This window comes from Epinephelus lanceolatus, chromosome 15 (assembly GCF_041903045.1).
Source record: "Epinephelus lanceolatus isolate andai-2023 chromosome 15, ASM4190304v1, whole genome shotgun sequence".
Taxonomy (NCBI): domain Eukaryota; kingdom Metazoa; phylum Chordata; class Actinopteri; order Perciformes; family Serranidae; genus Epinephelus; species Epinephelus lanceolatus.
Window position 1 is genome coordinate 39,726,742 of NC_135748.1, and position 12,550 is coordinate 39,739,291.

General features: G+C 39.3%; 1 protein-coding gene across 1 annotated transcript in view; it reads left to right on the forward strand.

Annotated features, from left to right (window-relative positions):
* Nucleotides 1-4,045, forward strand: part of mdga2a (MAM domain containing glycosylphosphatidylinositol anchor 2a) — a 152,970-nt gene extending 148,925 nt beyond the window's left edge. Inside the window, exon 18 of the transcript XR_004502546.2 lies at nucleotides 28-4,045. The gene's annotated coding sequence lies outside the window, so the exon portion shown is untranslated. The remainder of the gene's footprint in view (nucleotides 1-27) is intronic.
* Nucleotides 4,046-12,550: the final 8,505 nt, after the last annotated feature.

Genomic DNA, 12,550 nt, shown 5'->3' on the forward strand with positions numbered 1-12,550 from the left:
TCCCCCCTCCGCACTCCCCCTCCACAGATCAACAGTACTGTACCGAGAGCTGGACGGACACGCCGCAGTCTCTCTGTAACTTTTTACAGCAGGCGGACCGACAGTTAAAAAATACTTTTAGATGTTATTTTGACATCTGTCTGCGGCGGACCGAGGAGGAGAGTTCACCCTCTGCCATGACATCAAGTGCCTTCAGACTCACAGAGGAAAAGATCGCCAGGCCGAGGACTGCTGTCGTCATGGCAACAAAAACAAAAAGAAATCAAAGCGTCGGACATCGTTATGTCTTAATGGTCAAGGAGAAAATAACAAAAATATTTCCTGGTCTGATTATGCAGAGAATTAGTTTCTTACTTTTTTGTTGTTGTTGTTTTTGAGATGAAAATGTTTATGATGACGAGGATTCTGGGAAAAAGGAAGCCATGTCGCATGGCGTTAAGAAAAAGACACAACAGAGATGCCATGGACAGAAAGTAGACTCTGGATGCAGACAGGAAGCTCCTTTGATTAACAATTTTAAGAACAAAATGCAATCATGATCTGAGGATCTGTGACTGGATTTTTCAAAACAAAAGACCTCCTGTTCGGACGACTTTCAGCCCTAAGCCAATGGGATTCAAGCATTTGGTCTCCGAGAACTATTTTAGTATTTCAAAATAAGAGTTTTCAGAAGGAGGCAGAGACTTTGACTCTACCTGAGATCATCAGTTACCTTAAAACACAACAACAGCTGGAGCTTTTGGAAAAAAAGGAAGAAAAATGTATTGTAAAATCAAATCTTATATTGTTCCTATGATATTATAACGATGGTGGGAAAATCTTTACACGTTTCATCTCCTCTCATCTCTTTTGTTGGTTTTAAATGAGGGTGGGATCTTTAGTTCAGGTTTATTTATTTTGTTTCTTTCTTTTGTGGAAAAACTCCAAGGGAAAATTTAGAAGAATAAAAATCCAGGTGTAATGTTTTTGTTTTAAGATTTTAGGGAGTTGATGTTTTGAGATTTGATAAACGTCCTGCTGAGAAAACATTTCTACTTAAAACAAAACTTCACGCTGACGATTCATTAAAAAAAAAAGCACAAAAAGACAAATGTTTTTAGTTAAACAGAGTCGACACACGAGAAAAACATCTGTACACACATGTACAGAAACATAGATTCATCAGCTCTGCATGTTTATATGGAAGCCCATTTCTGCCAAGACAAGAAAAAATGGATAAAAGTTAAGATGATAGAAATTTAAATACTCATTGTAAGCAGTCATGTATGAAAAAGTCATACATTTGACTCGCTTTCACATAATTTTGACTTCCTTTAATAATTTTGGGAATCACCAAAGGCCCCCTGATACGATGTTATCGCAATGCGACGCTGCGATACGATAAAATAATATTGTGAATTTAGATGTTTTGCAATATGCTGAGCATTGTAATAACATCAGTTGCAATACATTGCAATGTATTACCTTTTTTCAATTTTAAACTACTATTACTCACGTAATTCATTTTTATTGCAGCAACATGTATCTAGTGGACTGAAAAAGCAATTGCTTTTATTATTCTAGTAGGCCACTAAAAGTTTAATTTGCATTAACAATATTAATAATAATAATAATTAATATAATAACATATCAGTACCATATTACCACATCAAATATCATGATACTATACTGTATTGATTTTTCTCCCACCCTTAATAATTGACCTTTCGCTAAGCCCCACCCCTTTGTGATGATCTGACAAGCTGGTTGAATATCAGCAAAGTTTCCCTGCTTCCCTTCACTAGATCCTGTACAGCAGGGTCGGTCTTTTTTCACTGTTATAATCATTAAAAAGCAAAAGCAGCATGTGTATACATTCAGTAGGCTATATCTTCAGCAGCCAGCTAGCTAGCTAACCCTCGTAAAGTCATAGTTTCAATTTGATTTTATGTTTTGGATTTAAAAAGATTTTAAAAATCCCAAAATGAAATTTCTGTCACATCACTTTGAGTTTACTTATAATCGCTAAAAGTAACAACTTTTATATTTTTTGACAGTTTTTATGTTTTTAGTAACTTCTAACATTTTATTTATTTTTTGTATTTTTTGGCAGAAATGGGCCTCCGTACATCAGCTCGTTTACATGCTGTCACAGAAGAACCACAAGACTGCCATTTTGATTCACGTGGTTTCAAAACATCTGTGAGAAAATGATTTTAACTTGAAAAAACATTTAAAGGCACAGTGAAACAGCTGCATGAACATCTTTAGGTTCCTCAATGTGACACCTTTCTGAGTGAAACAGAAAATGTGGGTGGGGTATTGTTTTTAGGATCTGATTACATTTAAATTGAGTTTATTTAATAGAGTTAAAAGTGGACTTAACGTAGTGTGTACGGAGTCTCTGGAGAACAACAGGGATTTGGAGCCGTGACCCATAAAATAAAGTTAAGAGTGGATTTATATGATTCACTGTGTCTTTAAAAATGTCTTTATTAAGGAAAAAATCATGCTTTTATTGGACATACATGGTTTTCACTACAGAATAATGATAAATCATTACTTAAAAAGCCTAATTTCCATCTCAGCAACTGTTACACACTCACATTAAACTTTGATGAGAAGTCATTCAGTAGAGGATCCATTAGATAACTCATACCCTCTGATAAATATCATTTATTTTTAATGTTTGTTGATTTTTTTCCCCCCTGTGGCGACTCTTTTCCTCTCAGCGTGTTTTTCCACTGCAGCTAATAATCAGATTTTTATTAAAGCTCCTCTGGGTATCAGTTTATCCTCCACTGCATCATTATCACATTAACTCTGTTCATGTGGAATCTCTGGAGACGATTGGTCGCCTCTGATAAACACCAGTGGGTTTACTTATTATTCATTTATATTTGCAAATGTTTTAAAAGTGTCCATATTTACACACTGTACATCGGTGATTACAGCCACGGAAATGGATAGAAAATAATACTTAAATGTGGGTTTTTTCTGTCCTGCTGATACAATAATACTCCTTTGTAAGACTGTGTAGACAGATTTGTATGGAAGCCTTGTATGAAATCTCATTGTCAGTCAAATTTATGAGACACAAATTAAAATGAAGTCAGAATTTATTTATTTTTTAATTTACTCCCATAATTTTGATTTACTATAAGTATTTCTGCATATTTTTTTCTCTTTTTTTCCATTTTTTATGCCAACAAAGAAGTCATTGTTTAAAAACACAAAGGTTTGTCATAGTCATTTATAGTATAGACATTAGACATTATTTATAGACAGTAAATAAAAACTCTGACAGTGGTCTTAAGCTACAGAAGCTATTGCAACAGAGATTAGACTTTAAATATAAACTTCACACTAAAAATTCAACCTCAAAAAATGTGAAAAAGTAAAATATACTATAACACATGATGTAGAAAAGGGATTGAGTTTGAACACATTTATTGTCTCCCCAGATTAAAACACCACATTTCCCAGAAGCCCTCTTGCCTAACAACTCTAATGCTGCTAAAGCCGCATTTTTAAAAATTAACTTTGTGTGAATGTTAAATTAAAAACTACGGCTCTGATAACGTAAAAAACAAATCATCTGTGTTTACAGTAAGAGTTAGAATTTGTCAGATGTTAATATTTTGAAACAGCTGAATCACTCAGGGTCCCACTGGCAAATAAAACTCAGCTTTGTTTTCTGATGAGTTAATCTTCACCTAAATAATCCTTCCATGTGATAGAAGTCATCTCAGCAGGTCAAAGCTTCTCTTGTCTCTGCAGTGGAAAAACATGACCTCAGTTATTCCCCTGGGGGGTTCGATCCCTGTGTTTGTATTCTGATTTTTTGGGGGGGAGGGGGGACATAAAATAAAAGTTTAAAAAAAAAAACAGCCACCAACACGACTCTGTGGACGTGTGAAGAAAGATATTTTTATAACTGTGATTATTCTCTGCAATAGATTCTCAGATCAGTTGGACTGACTGACGGTTACACTGCATTCTGGTTATTATTATTATTATTATTATTATTATTATTATTACTATTATCATTATTATTATTATATTAATAAATACACTCCAAATGTACATTTTAACGGTTTTCTGTCATGGCATCATCGTGCTGCATTATGTGTATCAATGTGCGTGGTTGTGTTCATTAACTTGTGGGGACACAAACATTTAGACTTTTCATAGATAGCCCTGCCTGTAGATAGCCTTTGTGGGGACTCTGCTTGTAAATGGTCCTTGTGAGGACTCTGCCTGTTGATAGTCTTTATGGGGACTCTGCTTGAAGGTAGTCTTTATAGGGACTCAGCGTGTGACGACTCTGCTTTTAGATTGTCCTTGTGGGGACGCTGCTTGTAGATGGTCTTTGTGGGGACGCTGTTTGAAGATGGTGCTTCTCCTCAGAAATGAGAAACACAAGTGTGTATGTTTACAGGTATCCATCAAAAACCTGTTTACACACTGACATTGCGAGGACTCTGCTCCCATCAAGTATGAATATCTTTAGGTTTAGTCTACTACTACTATTATGTCTTCAGGTTTTATGTCCATCTGTACGTCTGTCCGTCCCATGTCTGGCTCCTTGCTCAGCCTGCTGCCCTCGTGACCTGGCCCCAGGTAAGCAGATGAAAATGGATTGTCATAGTTCAAAGGTCAAGGTCACTGTGACCCCGTCTGTCCCATTCTTGTGAATGCGCCATCTGTAAAACACCTTGAGGGGATTTTTTCAAATTTGGCATGAACATCCGCTTGGATTCAAGAACAAATAGTGGAACAAATAATACATGTTTTTGGCCATAGCTCAAGGTTTAGTCTACTTATTATGACAAAACTTAACACAGATGTCTAAAATGATAAAGGTATTAAAGATATTAAGAGGAATATTGGATTTCTCTGGAATGCTAACTTTTTAGCACATTAGCTAACGTTAGCTTCCATAGAAAAACAAACAAGTGTGGTCCTCCTTTGTAAGATTGGCTTCCTGTGACATCATCCATCCACTGAGTGAGAGCATACGGGTCGGCCAGTCTGGTCCCGTTGGTCAGTGTTTACTTATTCCAGTAACACTGGCGGTCCCAGAGAGTGAGTGACCTGACATGGTGCGTTGGTAAATTCAGTCTGACGCTCTACACTAAAATGAGAGCCCTGTTGGTGGAAGAAACGGAGCGTTATATTTCTACATGAATGAACCAACAGTTAAGTTAATCACACATTCACTCCACTCGGCACTCTGCTGCTCCGTCTGTATGGAGGTATAAAAACCGTGAGGAGGTAATTCTAGTTTCACTATTTGAAGTTTCAAAAACTAAACCATTAATGAAGAAATTAATCAACAGATTTGTGAAAAAATAAAATCATAGTTACAGCCCTAGATTACAGCATATGACCTGGGCTGTGGGTTTGAACACATTTTTCAGTATGTGAGTGAGGCGGGCTGAAGATAAAACTTGTGTTTGTCCGTCCTTGAACATTCAGAATCAAATGTGATAAAACATAAAAACTTATATTCCTGTAAATGTCGGCGATCAGAGGAGAGGACGACTGACTGCTGCTCCTGTTTGAATCCAGTCTGAAAAATGGAAAGAAAAGAAAAGAACTGAATGTAATTTCTCTCGTTTAAACAGAATGATTGACAGCTCAAAATGAAACCAACTAATGAGAGTTTTTGGAGGACGAGAAAAGAAGTGGATGAGAAACTTTCACCATCTGGATGGAAATTACAGATTATAAAGAGCCGACTTCAAACAGACCTGCTGGGTTTTTATTGAATGAAGTGAAGCCCTGCATGATAAGATGACTGACAGCACGAAATTAAACCTAATTTTAGATACATTTCCCTGAAATTCACTCTGACATGTTCGGCATCTTTGGAGACTTTTTGATCTCTGCTAGAATTTAGAATAAAGTTCAGTGAGTTTGCACTTCAGCAACATGAGGTTATAAAGATGGAGACAGAGGTGTATGGAGCAGAAAGGTGGAGTGGTGTGTATGAATATACGGCACAGGGATTTACCGTTTACCTCCCGACAAACAGCCACAGATATATATCAGTGTACATCCTGCAGAGTGAGGCTACAGTCTCTCATGTAATCTGTGCTGTTAACTTCACGCAGGAAGTCGACTGCACCGGTTGTTCATATATTTAATCTCAGCCTAATTATAATGCAGGTGTTTACAGGAGATACACACAGTGATGCTCCTCACAAACAGTTCTTATGTAAAGACTGTTACTACCCACTGACTGCCAGCAGGTGTAGTGTTAGTTTCATAATGTGATTATATTTAAAAGTAAAACAAGTAAACAAAGGTATATGCTAGCTCATGTTAGCATGGTCACTCATTCTAAACTGTATGAAAACTACTAACTCTGAATCACATATTTTTTGATGTATGCATAGAAAAAAACCCACCTTCTATAATTTAGAAAGGAATGTCAGTTTAGTTTAATTCATTATTTGCCCTGTAAGGCCCAAACACACAGAGCGCTCTTCAGCAGCCTGGGAAGGATTTTTGTGATTGCTTTGAATGAGAGTTCAACTTTTTGCCCACTGCTTCTGCAACGCTGAGCGCAAGCTGCCGCCACGCTCTTGAAAGCTGGCTCAAAAAAGGCAAATGAGTAGTGCCCAGCACCAGACCTCACATTTTCTCGGCAGTTAAAAGCACGGCATGTGTATGGCCTCTAATTTCCAGGGCTGGTACCTGCGGTTATTCCACAGGCTAGTTAATAACATGTTGGGCAGGAAATCCAAAGTGTGGGATCATTTTGAGAAGGTGAAGGACGAACCCAAGGTGATATGTAAACTCATCTTCATTGGTCGACTACAAACATGACGTATCATCTGAAACATGGAAGTAGCTACATGCCCATTAGCCCACAGCGTCATTAACAGGCGGCTCGCTCAGTGTGTGACGTGCACTTGTAGATAAAATATAGGCCTATATTAATGAAGGTTCATTAGTACGGTTTTGTATTTCTCTGTAATGTAGCACAGTGTTAACAATGTTACTGATACTATTCTTTCTCACACCTTCAACTCAAACCACCAAAATATATCATTTAATCATTACATTCATATCAGAAACATGCAGGAGACTAGTCCACTGATGGACCTAAATGACGACTGTTGGTCGACTAGGAATATTCTTAGTCAGGGGGCAGCCCTAGTTGAAACCTGATTCAGTGAAATCACTAGTTTGAGATTGTTGTTGATAGTAACTAAGAACTAAGGAAGCAAAAACAGTGTTGTATTATCATAAAGGGTCATTATATTATTTACTTTTATTGATGCATCAACGTGTGATGGGTGGAGGCCACAGTATACCCACAACTAACACACCACTGGTCCCGTTGAGGTTTAATAGGCTCTTCTTTGTTTCCAGTGTGTTGAAGTTTAAATTAATATTTCTCTTCCACAGAAGAATAAATGAGGAGTTTTTTGGAGATGAACTCGTCCTGGTTCTGGTCCAGGACTCTCAGATTTTTGTCCTCGGCGTGCTGCTGCTGCAGCTGTGGATGATTTGTGTTTCTCCATTAAGTTAACATTGGAAATATAATTAATAGTCTTCGGGGGTCTTCTCAGAGCTGGACCATTCATCAGCTCTGACACGCTGCCGCTGGCTAACGAACGTCTCCACCGGCAGAGCGTCTTCGGCGCTCTCAGACCGCAGCAGCTGCCTTGTTTATCGCTGCCCGTTATTTACTGGATCCAGCCTGGCGCCATGGCAGCCTAATGGCCGCCATTCATCATCCCTCAATTGATTTTCAATTGCAGCGCTGCAGTGTGTTAAGCAGATCAGAGTCGGGCCAGTCTATTTTCTGGAGTGGATATAAGTGGGTTTGTTAAAGCCCTGAGGAGGAGTGTGGGTGCAGTGATGGTGTGGGTGGAGACTCTGACTTTAATGTGTTTTTGACTTTTTTTCTATTAAATCTATCCTGCACTGGCCTAGTTTGGCATAACATGGTACAGTTATAGTTTTAACATGTGAGTAAAGCACTCATCTGCTGAAAAGTGAGTTCACTGTCTTGGAAAACTTCAATTGTCGTTCCAGAAGTGAAAGATGGTCTGTGGTCGATCAACGCGTCCAAAGGCTAAAAATACCCCCGTCTGGTTCCCCTCTTGAAGCTACTTCTGCTGGTTCAGTCTTTGAATTTTTTGTAGTCTTGCTTCAGTCTTTTAAATTATTTAACTTAAAGCTTTGGACAAACCTGAACATGAATTGAAAACTATGAAGACGAATCAACATAAAGACTGGAGGAGCCAAAACCTGACGACTGAGTAAAGACACCCGACAACACACTAATAACCACGAGAGCTCTAGAAGTTAACATCCCCACAAATCCTGCAAGTACATCAACTGTCTCAACACATTCTCACTCCCAGCTCATCAGATATCCACGCTTAGTCAGTGCATATCAAAGTATGACACTAACTCAGTGTTTCCCAAATGGTCCAGCCACAGAGTCCATATTTTTCCTTAGTCATTATTTCAAGGTCTACACAGTTTAAGACATTCGGCAATGTCGTCAAGCTAGTTTTCTGGCTCTGTCTAGGAGCTGTCCGTTAGTTACTCACTCTACAGCAGGAAAGGGCACTTCAAAATAAAAGCTCTGTGCTGAAAATTCACTGTACTTAAAAATAAAGTGTTTTTTCTTTTCAAACTCGACATGTTTGTAAGACTCGCAAACACTTTTGGACCTCAACCCACCAGTTGGGAACCATTGCTCGAGTTACTCCTCCAGCGCTAGTGTTAAATGCTCAGGGGCACTGTGTCGATTTACGCTCATTACACGCATTGTGTCTTTTTAAAATTATCGTCCATTTTCAGAGGAAATACACAGATTCCACTTGTTGAAAGTATACAGTCTTTTTTTTTAAAATAAACATTGGTGAAACACTTTTTTTTTGGATCACTTCCTTAGGTTTTGGCAACAAAAGCCTGAGGTTAGGTTTTGAGAACATCATGGTTCGGTTTAAAGTAAGGACATTTGTTACTAACGTGATGTAACGTCACATGACACATGTCACTAGCATAGCATGCTACACATACTATCACACACTGTTGCTGTAAAAATAACTAAAGTTTTGGTTTCACACAGAACACAAACAATGGGCTTCCAGGTAAAAATTGACTGAGTCGTTGCCCCCCCACCATGTGGATTTTCTTGCTCTCTATACTGTGGCAGTCGCTTGGCGCGTCAAACAAATGCCACCGCCTGGTGTGTCTCATGCCGCAGCTAAGGCTTCCTCAATGCGTTGGTGTCTAGACGCCAAGGACTACTGATCAAGTGTTTGTATTTGACAAGTTGGGAGTGAAACCAGGTTGACTGTCACGTGTTCTCATACCAAAACAAACATGGATGCTGACTGTTGCATGTTCTCATACCAAATCAAAGTTTAGATGGTGACTGTTGTGTGGTCTCGCAGCAAAACTAACATGGACGCCAACTGTTGCATCTTCTTGTACCAAAACTAACATGGACGCCAACTGTCAGGTCTTCTTGGACCAAAACTAACACGGACGCCAACTGTCAGGTCTTCTTGTACCAAAACCAACATGGACACCAATCATCATCATCAACATCATCATCATCATCATTATCATCATCATCACGGCAGATACAGTACTAATGTGAGCCCAGGTTTTAACCAAGATGAAATCTTCTGACACTGTCAACCTTTTTGAGAGGTGGCTAACTCGTGGCTGAAGAAGTTTCGGAGACCTGGCTGTCTGTGCAGAAGCGTTTAATGAAGCCCTGATGTTTCATGCAGCCTCATGCTGACAGTAGATACCAAACTGAGTCTTGACTCTGTGGTGAAGGTGTCTGCTGACTTGGGAACAATCTGCTCCCTCGTCTTTTATTTTCTTTGAACAGTGAGTTCAAACAGCAGCACGTCTCCTCGTGGCGTCGATGGATCTCAATGAATTCCCAGTGGAGTCGGTGTCGTGGAGGCGGAGGGCGTCTCCGTCATCTTGTTCAGATCAGAAAGGCTTTTACAACAGCACAGTTCAGCTGTCATGTGAACACAGAGCTGCTCTCTGATCTGTCAGTTAAGCAGATTGAACCTGATGCTCTATAAGAAAGTGAAGGTGTGACTGTGTGAATATCAGCTGTTCAAACTGTCTTCATACCAACTCTGAAAAGACTCGACAGAAAAACACAGACAGAACACACTGAAGCTCAGAGGCCACCAGGAGTGCTCCTGAATCAGTAGACGTACTCAGATCATTTGTTTTACAGTTAAAGAAGCAGTACCACAGTATAGAAATACTCCAATACACCTAAAGTACCAGAAGTAAAAGTCCTGACATGTTTGGTGATTTTGGTGTGCTGTGGTAAGGCCTGGTAAGGTGTTAGGAGGCAGAAGAAGAAGATGATATACTTTATTAATCAGTTTTTTTCACTCTGTTACACACAGAGAGACACACACACACACACACACACACACACACACACACACACACACACACAGGCCTGCTGTGCCAACACATTCTCACTCCCACCTCATCACATGTCCACATTCGGTCATGGACTTTCCACGTCCACATACAACGTCCAAGGTACCCTGGGTGTGTTGGTTGTTGACGTTCTGGGACGCCGTGTCAAGTTCAGCCTGTTACATGCATTGTCTGTTTTCAAAATACACTTCTGTTTTCACAGGAAATTTACCGTTTACATACAGTCTCTTTCAAAATAAAAGCACTATGTCGGTACAACACGAATTGACGTTTTTTTCCCTCCAATAACTAACACGTGTTTAGGTTTAGGAAAAAAGAACAGGGTTAGGTTTTATGATCTAAGGCGATGGGCCCACGCTCTCTCAGATGAAAGTCTGTGTTTTTTGGACCCACCCTCCCCAGCTGGACTTTTGTCGCTTTAACTTTTGTTCTTGTCCCACCACTGTTCCCCCCTGACATCACCAAGTGCTGTTAGACTACACCAGCTGCGTATCACCCCGACGTTAAAGGGCGGCACATGAAACACTGAGCTTCAGTCCTCCTGAACTGAAATACACACAGTGGGAAATTAAGAAATTTGTTTTTGGACCTTGCTGCTCAGTGGGAGGTTGTCCCCTCCAACAAGGTACAAACTTGATGTCAGAATTAAAACTCTACAGCTTACCGAAAGAAACGAACCAGCGCAAAGCGTGGACTGCAGTGGTCAAAAGAAAGAACTGGACATTGTCAGAAAACTCCGGGGTCTGTAGCACTCATTTTATTACCTGTAAGTTTTGCAATTTTTTTGGAGAACGAAAAAAACAAAACAGACACAGAACACCCAAATATAAATGCTCATGTCCCTCTGTAGACTTTTGGCTCACGATCATTAGCTCAAACAAGTTAACAATGTTGGCTAGCGATTGTTAGCTTGAAGAAGTTCACTTATCAGTAATGAAATGAGCGCTACAGACCCTGGAGTGTCTGCAAGTTACAGATCAATCATGGAACTATCATTGATGCATTAATGTGTTCATAGATTAATAGATAGATGGGGTTTGGTGACCTATATTTTGGATATATTATTAGGTGTTTCACAGATTTCACAAATGAAACAAAGATAACTTGTCTCTCTGCTGTCCAGGACATTGTTAGTCTTTGAGGATTGTGAAAACGCCTACAGAGCAGCAGTGAGTGTTTCTCTGGGTTTATTATGTAAATTATCTTGTGGAGAAACTGATTGTTTCCTCTGCGACCTGAATGAGAGGCACAAACAGAAACTTGTTTATTGACATGATTCATATATATTTAAAAAATAAAACCTTCCTATGGCAGCCTCTCTCCTTCCTCTGATTTACAGAAATGTAACACAACAGCTGCCCAGCAGATGGCGCCATTGATTTGTGTCTCAAATGTTTCAAACACTGAATCAGTTCCAACATAGAGCTTCAGAGAGCTTTGTTTCCTCCATCCATCCCCACAAACTCTGAAACGATTGGACAGATATGTATTTATTCATTATTAGGGATGAATAAGTACACAAGAATTCTCAGTAAAATGCTGTAAAAGTATCAGTATCAGATATACTTTTTTGATCCCTGAGGGTAAATTGTGATTCGCACTAAGAATAGAGAATTATAAGAAGTGAAGATATGAAATAGAAGTATGTAAATATAAAGACTGAGCATGTTACAGTCCTGGAGGATTATTAATGTGCACCTCCTCCTGTACTGCCTTAATATGCACATTCAGCACAATCAACCTGCGTAGTTGTCCCTCCATTGTGACATTAGAAAGTGTCACATTTATCTTGCAAGTGTACTCTTCTTCAACGTTTGCTTTACTTCCTGGATTTTTCCCACATGGAAATTCTGACCAAGAGCAGCTTTCTCTCACAAGGCATTTGTGGTATCAATCAATCAGTCAGTCAATTTTATTTATAAAGCCCAATATCACAAATCACAATTTGCCTCACAGGGCTTTACAGCATACAACATCCCTCTGTCCTTATGACCCTCACAGCGGATAAGGAAAAACTCCCCAAAAAAACCCTTTAACGGGGAAATAAACGGTAGAAACCTCAGGAAGAGCAACTGAGGAGGGATCCCTCTTCCAGGACGGACAGACG